This window comes from Cryptotermes secundus, unplaced genomic scaffold (genome assembly GCF_002891405.2).
Source record: "Cryptotermes secundus unplaced genomic scaffold, Csec_1.0 scaffold612, whole genome shotgun sequence".
In the NCBI taxonomy this organism is placed as follows: domain Eukaryota; kingdom Metazoa; phylum Arthropoda; class Insecta; order Blattodea; family Kalotermitidae; genus Cryptotermes; species Cryptotermes secundus.
In genome coordinates, this window is record NW_019729902.1 from 513915 (window position 1) to 528627 (window position 14713).

The window sequence follows — 14713 nt, forward strand, 5'->3', positions numbered from 1 at the left end:
AAAAAAAATAGCGTTGTAAAATAACCGAACAAAAAATAGTGTTATATTTATTTCGACATTTGTTTGAAGACACTGTAAAATGGTTATTCATTCTCGGAGCGTGGTTCAGTATGCACGTAATAATGCATATCAGGATAATTCTGTGTTGTTGGTGGCCGTGAAGCGTCATAGCCTGCGCCTGCGCCTGCGCCGTATGTAATTCAGTACTGAACTCTCACCTCCCCCGTTCGTTTCGTATCGGCTAGCAGTCCACTGGTTTCAATTCATTATTTGTTTTTATTAAAAAGTGGATCACGAATTATCGATAACCGGTTGCTTGTCGTGAGATAAACCTGCCACGATCAGGTTACAGGTGCTTATGGAGGAAGATGCTTCTTCTCGCGGCTATTAATATAATTTATATTTTAAGACGATATTTTAATTGTAAATTAATAAAGTGAGAGTACTAATTCCCTGTAGACAACTAAGATCATAAAGCTGTATTGCTCCTGCCTAGAAAACAGCTGTTGATATATTTACAAAGGACATTATCGGCATCTTTGAGCAGGATAAGAAGACGGTACATAGTTGCATTCTGCAGTGTCTTGTACGATTTAATTTTGTCAAGAACAGCCTTCAGTGAAAGTTGCTGCAGGAGGATGCAGAATTGAGAGATTCTTATAACGACCACAGAAGTTACTAAGTGACCCATAACATGCGAACACAGTACGTCAGGATCTGGAAGGAAGCGGTGGTGACGATGCATGGAACGGCTGACGAAAACCAAGTAGCGTAGCGGTGAATCCATGGACCGCGTCTGTGGTCTAGTGGTCAGATTTTCTGAGAAGTAATGGGTCTAAAACGGGGTCCACTCAGCTTCCTGAGGGTAACTGAGGAGCTATGTCAAGGAAATAGCGGCTCCGGTCTAGAAAACTGAAACTAACGGCCGTGGGGATTCGTTGCGCTGACCACGCGACACTCTCTATCCGCTAAAGTTGGTACTGACTTCGCCGACAAGCGGCGGTCGTTCTGTCGGTATAGTTTGTTTGCTGACCAAAGCCACGGAGTTTATTTGGAATCCATGTAAGTGTAAATGATGCCAAAAATGGTACATTAAAACGGGAGACATATGCTTACGTGAAAAGTTATTAAAATATGTGTGAAATAAGCGGGTTCTGATGTTGTGGACTGAATTCATCTGGCCTATAAAATAGGTCGATTGGCGGGCTCTTGTGAGTACCTCGATAACCCTTCGGATTCCTTAGGAGACGGTAGATTTCTTGACTAGCCTCTGCGTCATGTAGTAAGTAGATAAGGCATATTGGCTTAATTTAATTTACGATTCTAGCTTAAGTAATCGTATAGATCAGGGGTCTCCGAACTTTTCGAACCGCGGGCCACATTGGGTATTTCAGCACTTTCAACGGGCCGGATAAAATGAGAAATTAATAACTCTAGGTATATGAATTTTATTGAAAGCACAGAATTTCATAAACTAAATACAAAGTACGTGAGAATAAATTATCGTATATTAATTACAACAGACAGTAGCAGCAAATGCTCATATTTTCATCACAAATTATAATAAAACAATTAATGTGAATGATGGAACTCTTTTTGCATTCTTAAAATCTGATTAAATTGAGGTTCAAACGCTAATCACAAGTAGCGACTTTAAATGTTCTTCGGATAAATTTGCCCTGTATTTCGACTTGATGTACTTCATCTGGGAAAAAAGATTTGTTCACACAGATATGTCGTCCCAAAAATGGAGATAAATTTACAAGCAAATTTGTTTAAATTTGGAAATTGCTCAGAGTTCAGAAATTTATAATATTCGATCAAATTTCCTTCCTTGTATTTCTCTATAATATGATAATTTTCCTGAAGTTCAATAATTTCCATTTGAATTTGACTTGGNTGCTCTGAATGCCTTGATAAGCGCAAATAAATCACAGACTAAGTTATTTTCATTTTCATTTTCAATTCAAATGGTTCATATGGTTCACCAGATCAGCAAAAAATGCTAATTTCCAAAGTCACTCGGTATCTGATAAAAGTGGTTCGTGATGGTTTTTCTCGGTAAGAAATATATCAGTTTCATTCCTGAGCTGAAAGAAGCGCCAAAGAACCTTTCCACAGGTAAGCCATCGAACTGCAGTATAATATGTCAGGTCAGTAAGCTCGGAATCACATTTACCAGTACTCACTGGAAAATTAGTTCAATTGGCGCATTTCTGCACAATTCTTTCGCGGGCCGTAGTTTGAATGCCCTTGGTATAGATTGATATAGACGTCTTGGGTTTATTCCAGGAATTTTGCTGCATTTAGTCGTACCAACGGCAGCTTTTGTAAAGCTTGTTACTTGTGGCGCATGGCGTCACTCCTTGTTTCTTGTGGCGAGCTGCCGATCAACTTCTTATTGGCGAGTAATTGTGGGATTCTCTGCGCCTATCAGTGCTCCGAACAGTTGCATTCTGCCAGATCCCTTCTAAGCACGCTGTTGTTACAAGCTCGTTAAACGCAATCTACATTTTGTTCAGTTCAGAAGCAACGGGAGGATCTGCGGTAGTGTGGGAATGTAGACAGCACCTTTATTTTAGAATTGTTCGTTGATTTCTCTTTCAACTCCTTTCCCCTTCCATTACTTTCGCTCTTCAACTTTAAGTACTGAAATATCGGAAATGTCATTACTATTCGACTCCCCACCAAAGTCGATAGGGTACCGGTGGAGGGGGTCTCCTCTCTCACTCACTGCTTTTTCAGTCCCTACCGCACTCCATTTTCCTGTGTTCAGGTTGAAATGATTTTGCTTAGGTGATTTTTCTTACACCAATGTTCAGATTTCTTGAGTTGAAAACTTACGCGCATTCCTCCATTCTATCTCTGTCTCCTCATCACTCACTCCTTTATCCCCCTCCTTCAACTGTTTCATGGATCCATTCAGAAGGAGCTTGACCTTGGTTGTCCTCACTCATTTCCTTATTTTGCGATTTGTGTGGGCGATGAGCAAGATGAGAATGTCTTCACGAATGAGACCAGTTCTTGTGTCCGCTCGGTAATCATCTTATACGTGTCTTTTGATCATGAAATTGTTCGTGTGTGTTCATCAGTGCAAGATTCAGTAAATTTATATGAAACCATGTCATTAGACTTGAAAGTGGATTGCAATTACTTAGCCCGTGTAAAGAGCAACGGGAAATTTCACCGGCTTAAGTAGGTCCATATGTAAGTGGTTATGGGAGAAAGCATTCGGTCTCATATGAATGCAGTCTCATTTCTTGATTTCCCTTTCATTTGACAAAGCCAACAAGAAGCAGTGCATGCTCACGGTCTTCTCCCTGTCGGTGGATGTTATTGCTATAACAGGCACAAGAATTTATTAAATATTATATAAAAGTAGTAGCGTTCTCATTTTATTTTCATCCGTTACAAACTGTTAGTGTTGTTCGTGGTATTTCCGATCTTCCCTGGCGTTTCTGTAATAAGTTTGCCGGACTTCATATTTGACGTGACGCCTGAAAGCCGCAATAGTGGAGGCAGTACCAGGCGCCCATTGCTAGGCAACGGCTCGGTAATCACGATTCCATAGCAACGAATATGACTGAAGAAGCAGTGTACAGCATAGAGAGACTCCGTTTCCTAGGTAACGCATACAGAAACGTTTCCGTTACAACGGATAGGTAAAGGTTGTTCACACGGCAACGAACCTGTGAAAACATAGTAATGGATAGGAACGCGATAACTCTACTGTTGAAGGAGATTCCTAGACCGTCCGAGTAGCGAAGGTAACAGACCGACAGAGAGCGAGTCAGCCAAGCAGAGTTATGCAGAGTCCAGGAGATTGCAGACCAAGGAATCAGAAGTGAAGTCTTTAGTTTATGTGGTGTCATCATTGTTCGCAGTTACGAAGTGTTACAGTTACAGTAAGATTATGCTACAACTAATTGTAGTTCCGCCTGGCGAATATCCAATTAATAGATTCACCTAATCCGAAACCCATTGATTACTTGTCGCGTTAGCAGGATACGTGATACAATATGTCCTGGACTGCGAGAAGTAGTAGTAGAGTTTAGAGGATGCAGGGATACTTATACTAGTTTATATATAACGAAGTGTAGACATCTGCATAGTGTGTATAAAAAGGCGAGTTACCATAAATTCATGTTTTTCGGGAAACAGTATTAGCATGACTGATAACGGATTACAGTGGCCTTACGGATGTAAGCCAGTAAAGCTTGGACCTCGTGAACATAGGAATCTCGGTTCTAATGCCTTTGGAGTTCTGAATGTATATGCGCCGTCCTTATAGGCAGAGGCCATGCGTGGGCCAGTGCTCCATTCAAGTCTGTAAGGTCCCTGTGCTTAACTAATTAAGCACTACGCTATGAAGGCGTATGGGGAAGTGGATGTATAGACACATATTTTCTTCGCCTGGGCACTAGTTGGTGATTGGTCAGCTTCAGGCCCCTGCCGCTTTACCCTTGGGGAAAGAACACCCGGTACACATTGGATAGGAAGTTTGGTGGACCCCAGAGCCGGTCTGGACGACATGGAGAAGAAGAAATTCTTACCCCCACCAGGTCTCGAACTCCGATCCCTCGGTCGTCCAGCCCGTAGCCAGTTGCTATACCGACTGCGCTATATAGGTTCGCAATCCAAATGTGTAGAGATACACCATTTAGAATTTAGAATTCATTACACGCCAGAGGGCTTAAACCATGAAAGCTAACGAAGAACTTTATAATAGGAGAAGTATAGGGCCACCCCGTGTCGCCTCTCCACGTCACTCAGTGCGAGGCAGGCGGTTACATTTCAGGAAAGTCCTGCGCACTTATCCACCCCATTCGTTCTGAAACTTAAGAACCTCGGACCGTTGCAAGATCCACACCAGATAAGACCGCCCAGATTTCAACGGGAAGTTATTACAAACTTAGCCGAATATCCCCGTATCTCCATAACATGAGACATTCCGGAAAGACTGCTCCATATAAGTAACTTATTCACCAAAGCTGTTCACTGTGATACCTGATGTGTGTGCGTGTGTGTATACACGCACACACACACCGGTCACAGTAGCTGCGCGGTCTGAAGCATGAACTGTCTTCGCTCGCTCTGACACTGGAATCGTGGGTTCAAATCCCACTCAGGGCATGGATTTTTGGTGTGTGTATGCGTTTATTGTGTGTTTGTGTTGTCCTGTGTTGTAGGTAGCGGCCTTGTGACGGGCTGATCACTCGCCCAAGGAGTCCTACCGTGTGAAAAATTATTACTGAACTAAATGAGAGGTCTGAGCCCTGAATGGGCTGGACGAGCCTTTGTAAAAAAGAAAGAACACGCGCACACAACACCCCTTCCGCTTTAACTGTTTACTGTTATATATAGGATATAAACGGCAGATGAGGAAGCCTTAACATTTTACGGCTATAGGCCCATACCTAAGGATTGTTCAATTCCTGACCACGAAGTCCACTGTTTGCCCGAAATATATCATAAATTTGATTAGCGTCGAAATTAAGTGAACAGTGATGCCCCCCAGAGCCGTCAGGTTGAATCCCATGAGGCTCGGAACTGTGCTGGCGAGGACCAGTAGCAGTTTAGCAGTCAGTCCACCTGGATTGGTTAAAATATTTGTCTGTTTTTCCAGGCCGTTCCAGACCTTGACAGCACGTGGGTTCTTTAACTTGAAGCCCTCGTTTCGTACTATTACACAACCGCAGTAATCACTAATTCCTATCATTAGCACAACAAGGCGACCTTATAGTCTTCTTGTTACTTTCGTTAAGCTCGGTCTGACAGCATGGCCCAAAAGTCTGTTAACCCGAAACATTCGAACAATTTAACGAGAATGTTGAGATTTAAACCTGTCAGTAAATTGAGGAACGGTATCACAGCGTTATGAGTTCTGCACTGAACATGGAAGATCTCACTTAGAACTTTTTTTTGTTAATTCAGTAAAAAATACATTCCTGGCTTATTTTTATATGCATGTTACTAACAAATTAACTAAAGAAAATTAAATTCGCTTAGTGGTGGTTGAAGTCCAACTGGGTCCACTCGGCACGGCCTATTGTAGCCTGCCCCGGGTGATTATGATGATGGAGAATTTGGTAGAATGAAGATTGGCAGGGGAAACCGAAGTATTCAGAGAAAACCCGCCCCAGCGCCACTTTGTCCACCAGAAATCCCACTTGACCAGACCCGGGATCGAACCTAGGCCGCCGCGTTGGGAAGCCAGCAACTAACCGCTTGAGCTATGGTGCGGCCATAAGCAATTAACTATCTTTTGGGCGATCCTGTAGACCGGACGACCTATTTTATGACTAGCTAATAATAGAGCAGAATCTTTGGGAACCTGATAGTTACTCACCTGGTGAAGAAATTTCCCACCCTTTAGGGGACGCGAAGGCTCTACGCATTCACAAAAGCCCGCCCCCGAATCTCCTTTTCAGTCACCTGATGCAAATCAGAGACCTCATGCCACTTTTTCTTTAAGAACATCCAAATATTATTTTTCCATCTAGGCCAAAGTTTCCCAAGCACTCCCTTCAGGCTCTCCGGCAGACATGTTGCATGCTGTATGTCTCGCCCATCTCTGTGTGATGATAATGATACTGTCGTAGCAGAAATGTTAAGTTTGGTATAGTGAGACACTGTAAATATGTATAGAATTTCATGGACCCAAGCAGCTGATCTCTGCTATGTGAACGGAGGCGGGAAGTGACAGCAGAAACTGTTTGATTCAGGCTGTACTTTGCATTGGAGAGGACGAAGGCTGCGGAAGGATAACACAGAGCAATGTATCTCAATCTTTTCCACTTGGTGACACACCGAAATGTAGTTCAGTATCTCGTGGCATACTTTATGCTTGCATAACCGTGCTCGTATTATTCACCGTAATTTGTCATACCGTTTCTTCTCCAGCTTTCACGGAAGACACTTTCTAGTGGCTAGCCCGTTACGATTCATATTAATATATTTTCGTGTATATATTCCTTCTGCTATCTCCATTGCACTTCTAATGTAATTTATGGATCAAAAAATTACAGGAAAGGTAATCAGAGACTAAGATTAATTTGTATTTATGATTCAGTTAACTCTATCACCTCTGTGGCCTACTGGTCAGAGTTGCTGACCACAGATCCACAGGTCATGGGTTCGATTCCCAGCGCTACCAGATTTTCTGAGAAATAGTGGGTAAGGAACGGGGTCCATCCAGGCTCATGAAGATAATTGAGGAGCTATTGTTCCGGTCTAGAAAACCGAGATTAACGGCCGTGGGGATCCGTGCGCTGACCACGCCACACCCTCTATCCGCTAAAGTTGACACTAACTTCGCCGACAAGCGGCGGTCGCTCGGTCGTTATAGCTCGCTTGCGGACTACAGGCCACGGATTTTTTTTATTCAGTTAACGGTTTTGTCAGTAGCTCAGGCAATATAGAGTTGAATGATGGGATAATTATTCAGCAAGGAGTTGTCAGGGATATGGAAGGAAACGACCGTAGCCTAACTGTAAATAGTGTCCCTACATTATTGTAGAAGGATTAAGGAAAACGCGAAAACCCCCAAGAATAGTCAGACTCGGGCCGAAATTAGGAACCGTGGAATTTTCATGGTAATATATGACTTGAAGCACAGCACGAATAAAGGGCTGTAAGTAAATATGAAAAATAATATAATCCAGCCACCTACTCACGCTGGTTCCTCGCTCGCGGATTTATATACCCTGAAGATGGAGGCGATACATTTCTCCGAAACATCGGTTTACACAATATCTACACGGCGCCACATCCCAGAAAACGGCATTTTTCATAGCCACTGCCTTGAAAACCTCAAATCTTACATAACCTAAACTGGTCAAACGGAAATTCATATTTAAAAACAGGAACGTGTAGATGCTAACAGATGACAGGAGGCTGTAACTATATTCATATTATAATGCCCTTTATAAATTGCACGGGTTTGTTTATTTACATTAATAACCGTACGTCAGTCACTGTAACACCATTATATGAATTGCCTGCCCCCCACTCCAAGTTCGGACAGTTACTCAGTTCGGTTCCAGCACTCAACTGCATATAGCCAACATTCACGTACTGTGTGTGTACCGAGGAACTTCGGGGCAGAGTGGCTGCTATCACGCTTCGTATGCGAAGGGTCCGCGGTCCAAATTTAGGTCGTAGATTCTTACAGGTTGACCTCCAGGTAATTCTGTAGTTAGCTTTAAAATAATCTTAATAGTATGCATGTTGTTGCGTGTCGTATGTAGGATATGTGTGTAATGGGCAGTCTACACAACAGTATTCCTGAAAAACAAAACAGACACAATTGTATCAACATTTGTTTTATTTTCCTGTTGACGCAGTAGTGTCAATTTTGTTTTTCAAGAATGTTGTTGTGTAGACTGTCCCAATTATACACACACATCCTATAGCTTTAAAACAGGCTACAACTCTTTCCTTCCACTTTCTTTCCAGTGGATCATTCATAGAGTCATCGAGCCCTTCGACGTTACGTAATAACCTATGTACTCTAATGAAGTCAGTACATACGCCCTAAATACTTGGGAGTAATATATTCATAACTTAAAAATAATAACGCATAACCACTCAGAATTTTTCTTATTGCTAGTGGGGTGGGACTAAGTCCCTTGTACTGCGGCCACTTCTGGCCTATTGTACCAGCCCCAGATGATAGGTGAGGGTGATTGTGGAGCAATTGGTGGAATGAAGATTGGCAAGGGAAGCCGAAGTACTCGGAGAAAACCTTCCCCAGCGCCACTTTGTCCACCACAAATCCCACTTGACCAGACCAGGCATCGAACGCGGGCCGCCGCGATGGGAAGCCAGCGACTAACCGCTTGAGCTATGGCTCGGCCCTAACCACTCTAATACTGTGTTTAACATCCCCCCCCCGGCACTACAGCCCCAGTGGGCCTAGGCCTACCTCCATGAACTTCTCCGTTCACTTTCGGGTTTTCTAGATCTTACACATACGGTCAGACTCCTTGGGCGGGTGATCAGCTCGTCGCAAGGCCTCTACCTGTACACAAACACGGAAAAACGCACATACACAAACTAAACATCCATGCCCTGAGTGGGATCCGAACCCACGATCCCGGTTTCCAAGCGAACGAAGACAGTACATGCCTTAGACCGCTCGGCTACCGTGATCGGCCCTGTTTAACATTTACGTCATTAAAACTCTGTGAAGGACAGGGTCCAGTAATCGCGTAGGACTGCGATGTTAATTCAGCTTGCCTTCCTACGCAGCTTTCGACTAGACCGTGTGCTGAGGTTAAGGAACAGATCGAGCGGCGCATCCGGGACAGAGGAAGAATCGGCATTGATGACACTTCATTCGAAATGGCCATTAGTCATGGAAAGGGGCGGTGCAAGAATGACTTTTGTTGTGATGTAAACAGGAAACATTTGTACCGTTGGGCCAAGCATTGCAGGAAGTGTAAAAACGAAATAACTCCAACTACAAAGTGATAATTTTGTCAGAATTGTAATATAAAGTTCCTTTAATTTTAATTCTGCGTAGCTCAGTATAGTGTGGGAGCCTGGATAGCGTAGTCGGTATAGCGACTGCCTACGGGCGACGATCGAGGAGTCCAGATTTCGAGTCCCGGTTCTGTCAAGAATTTTCAGTTCTCCAATCGTCTAGACCGGCTCTGGGGTCCACCCAACCTCTTATCCAATGGGTAACGGGGGCGCTTTCCCCGGGGCCTGAAGCTGACCACTCACCTCCACCTAGTGCTGAGAGGTCAAGAAAACGTGGATGTATACATCCACTCCTCCATACGTCTTCATGGCGTAGTGCTTAAGTAGTTAAGCACAGGGACAACTTTACCTTTAGCTCAGTACAGTGACGTGGCTCCGGGCTGAATGACCTGAGCTTAGTTCCTAGAAGCGGAAGGTATTCTTCTCCTGCTTGGCGTCCGGACGGGCCCTGGGGCGCTCCTGACCTATGCGATGAATGCGTACTGGGTTTCTGTTATGCCGCAAAGCGACAGACATGAAGGTAACCAATCGCCTCCGTCTGATGGATCTTCCTGTCTTGGTGCCTAATTAAGCACAGAGACTACTTAATTTTATTTGCCGTCGTGTAACGGTGCTTCGATAACCTTTTTTTTCCTCCCTTGGCACTACAGCCCCAGTGGGCCTAGGCCTACCTCCATGAAACTCTACGTTACACTTCTGTTTACTAGATCTTACACATTCGGTAGGACTCCTTGGGCGGGTGATCAGCTCGTCGCAAGGCCTCTACCTGTACACAAACACAGAAAAACACACACACAAACTAAACATCCATGCCCTTAGTGGGGTTCGAACCCACGATCCCGGTTTTCAAGCGAGCGAAAACAGTACATGCCTTAGACCGCTCGGCTACCGTGACCGGCTTCGATAACCTTTATTAGTGTAAAAGGTCTAATTGGTTTTTCATATCGCGACATTTACGTGGACTAGGGAGAAAGAAACTACGCGAAATTCTGGTCTTAATACGAGGAGTTCAGTGCAGTGAGATCGAACTCGTTATTGTGTAGGCAGTAATCAGACGCAGTTGATTCACCTGGGTCTGGATGCAATAAAATTTGATTTAAACCCGATAATTATATTGTAGATCTCATTAAAAGTAATAGAATTCGTTCTCTTTATAAGTGATCCTGTTTTTATGTTACTGTAATTAAATTGCGTTGGTCGAATTAGGAGCTTAGATTCATTCAAAAGATTTACAGTCTTCGGATCTGAAAGTGGCACCGTTTCATTGTTACGTAGGAGCCAGTATTGTTTAGTCAATATAGCCACTGACCCCAAGCTGGACGGCTGGGCTTCGATTCCCGGCAGCGGCAAGAAATTATTCTCCATTACGTCCAGATCGGGTCCTATCCAATGGGTACAGCGAGTTCTTTCCCCGGGCTTAAAGCGAACGAGGCGTGATGCTGACTTATTTTCCACCTAGTGCCGAGGTCGAGATTGGAAATATACCTCCATTCCCCCATACATCTTCATGGTGTGGTCCTTAATTAGTGAAGCACAGGGACAGGCTTACTTTTTTCGTCGTTGGCTTCAAGGTACCTTAAGGATGTGAAAGAGTTTTTAAGACACGTAAATCAAGTAATTCGGTAAGATCACAATCTCCTGATATATGATACTGTGGCGTATAGAACCATAGCTATGCAAAGGCTTAGAAACAAAAGAGACGACAGCCGTTGCTGTAAAACGGAGCGGCACACACGCCTTTATAACACTAAAGTTGCTGTTGGAAACGTGTTTTCTACTAGATTCGTGCAAAGGAATTATCTTGAAGACAGTTCGGGCGACCCATTTAGTTGTCAGTTGAGTTGAGTTCTGCACGGGAGGCTGTGAAGATAGGACCTAAGCGCGTGAAGCTGAAGAGTCTCAACTGTTAGAAGCCGCTGTCAGAAAACGTCTGATTAAGACACAATGCTAGAAAAATGCTTAGCGGGTGCCATGGTGGTTTGTAAAGCGTGGAGATGCGATTATTTGTAGTTCCGAGTGGTGTGTATAAGTGTTTCCAAACTCCGTCTATAATCACACGCATAAATCGTGCAAATATGTAATTTGGTAAATAATATCAACGTTTCAATTGAACTTTCTGTCTCTATCTTCACGATATAATAATTTACTTAACTGTACGGCATCGTGTCTGAGAAGAGTATAGACTTAATAGTAATCGCAGTGAGAAGCCCAGTTCTTATGTAATATTTTAGAAATATGTACGACGCATTAGAGCCCACAGTGGGGCAGGGTGGTGATGATATAACTCTAATGCCCACAATAAAAATGAAAAGTAATGATATTGTGTACTGTGAATAAATAAAAGTGGCTTCGTTCTTACAAATAACTGATTCATATCGGGAAATTTGATAAAATTGTGTTACTTTGTGTTAAACGTAACTGGGTTACAGATTTGATTATGATGCGCGTGTGATTGTGTTTTGAAACGCCCGTGACAGAGGCACACACATAGAAGCTGAACAGACGTATCAAATTTATTGGGAGATGCGGGCCCGTTTGAATAGGGAACAGTGGACATAATAGCAAACGAAACAAAATGCTGTATGATATAATAATCTATTGACATTTATTTAGTGACGCGGTTCTAAACTCGGCCAATTGAAGCTTGTGTACCAGATAATGACACTGTTGTAGCTTGGGGAGTCCGATCAGTGCATTTTTTTTTTTTACATTTCTAGGGAAGTTGGCCGACTTTATCATTGTTATTGTGACACCTGACATTGAGACTGTGCTAGGGAAAGAATGAAGCTATGCAATTGAAGCTTATCGGAACCTGTTGTGTGTGTGTGTGTGTACAAATTATGATTTTTTTTATTGCTAGTGGGGTGGGACTAAGTCCCTTGTACTGCGTCCACTTCTGGCCTATTGTACCAGCCCCACATGATAGGTGAGGGTGATTGTTGAGCAGTTTGGTGGAATGAACATTGACAGGGGAAACCGAAATACTCGGAGAAAACCTGCCCCAGCGCCACTTTGTCCACCACAAATCCCACTTGACCAGACCCGGGACCGAACCCGGGCCGCCGCGGTGGGAAGCCAGCGACTAACCGCTTGAACTATGGCGCGAACACAAATTTTGATTCTGGGGCATGCCAAAGACGCTTGCCCCGCCACAGCCGGTTGGGTTGGTTGTATCAGTCCCTCACGGAGCTGAGCCCTTCTTGAGAAGCTGCCAATTGTGCAGCTACTCGAAGACTTCCCAGCATTTGATGGAACCCGAAGAGTCATTACCATGTTCACAAGAGCCCTCCACTGGTCACTATCTGAGCCGGATAAATACAATCGATACCATCCCATCATATCTCTCTGAGATCCTTTTTAATATTGTCCACCCACCTATGTCTTGATATTCCCAGTGGTCTCCTTCCTTCCGACCTTACCACCAATATCCTATATGCATTCTTCCTCTCCCCATTCGTGCTACATACCCTGCCCACCTTAATCTCCTTGACTTGATCATTCAAATTACACTTGCCGAGAAATACAAGTTATGAAGCTTCTCATTATGCAGTTTTCTCCAGCCTCCTGTCACTTCATCTCTCTTCGATTCAAATATTCTCCTCAACGCCCTGTTCTCAAACACCCCCAGTCTGTGTTCTTCCCTTGAAGTCAGAGACCACGTTTCACACCCATACAGAACCACAGGCAAAATTGTAGTTTTGTATATTCTAATTTTTATGTTTTTGGACAACAGACGAGAAGAGAAAAGGTTGTGGGCTGAATGGTAGGAAGCTTTACCCGAGTTCAGTCGCCTCTTAATTTCCTCGTGAATCAGGTTCTGATTTGTTATCGTCGTTCCCAAATATCTGGACTGTGCCGCCCTGAATAATAATCGAGGAAGAGTAGAAAGAAACATTAGCTGAAATTGTAAACGTGTATCCATGTATGAACGCACGAATAACTTCGAGTTAAGATATTTAGTAAGCGGTATGCCTAAGCACAATAGGTCACTGTAGGTCGCGGTGCAAGGGCCGAGAAGGCGCACCCCTTGTACATTCATTCATTCAAGCTATACAAGTATGCCAATTTATTTGGCGTACGAGGAAGTGGACTGCCAGATGGTGGCGTTTAAATCACAATGAATGAACGTATGTCCAGATCATAGTATGATAACGAATGGTGAACACATAGGACTGAGACAAAGGCAGTCGCCTGTTCGCAGCGCCATAGCTCAAGCGGTTAGTCACTGGTTTCCTACCACGGCGGCTCGGGTCTGGTTAAGTGGGATTTGAGGTGGACAAAGTGGGGCTGGGGCAGGTTTCTCCGAGTACTTGGGTTTCCCCTGCCAATCTTAATTCCACCAATTGCTCCATAATCACCCTCGCCTATCATCTGGAGCTGGTACAATAGGCCAGAAGTGGCCGCAGCACAAGGGACTTAGTCCCACCCCACTAACAATAATAAAAAATAATAATCCCAGACTGCAGAAAGAGGCGAACGATTTTGTTGTGAAAGGTAAAATTCGAGGTCTTCGCTGACTAAACCTGCCAAGTTTGGGTGAATAGATCCTGTAACTTAATATTAGGTATGGGACGCGTGCTATATGTAACTTATGTATATAGGCGTGTGCATGCATGTGAAGTATACAAGTATACCGGATGAGTTTGAATTCTTTAGTAGCAAAATAAACTGAATCATCTTACGTCATTGTGCAGGAGTCGTACTCCTAAAGGGTGGTTGCATGTAGAACCTTATGCAGTGTATGAATACAAATTATTTCCGTAAACGGTTCACCAAAGTTACATTATACTGTACATATGCATAGGCCTATACGAAGCATTGGCATCGGAGTATCGTTAAGAATTCCGTATCTGCCCAGTTCCGTACTGTTGGGCAGTATGGTGCTGACTTTGTTGTGGTATTGACGCAGTGCACGTAACATATTAAGAGGATAATATTAATTTAATTTGTTATTTACTTAAAGATGTTTAACAGGATGTGATTTGTCTCCGTGGTCAGTGGTCACAGTTCCTAGCTACAGTTCCAGAGTTCCCGGGTTCGATTCCGGGTACTATCTGATTTTCTGAGAAGTAGTGGGTCTGGAACGGGGTCCACTCAACCTCGTGAGGATAATTGAGGAGCTACTTGAATGGAAAAATAGCGGCTCCCGTCTAGAAAACAGAGATTAACAGCCGTGGGAATCCGTTGCGCTGACTACGCGACACCCTCTATCCGCTAATGTTGGCAC

General features: G+C 43.7%; 1 protein-coding gene across 7 annotated transcripts in view; it reads left to right on the forward strand.

Moving 5' to 3' along the window:
- The window catches only part of LOC111865773 (semaphorin-1A), a 566056-nt gene that overhangs the window by 128331 nt on the left and 423012 nt on the right, over positions 1-14713 (forward strand). The window lies entirely within an intron of this gene.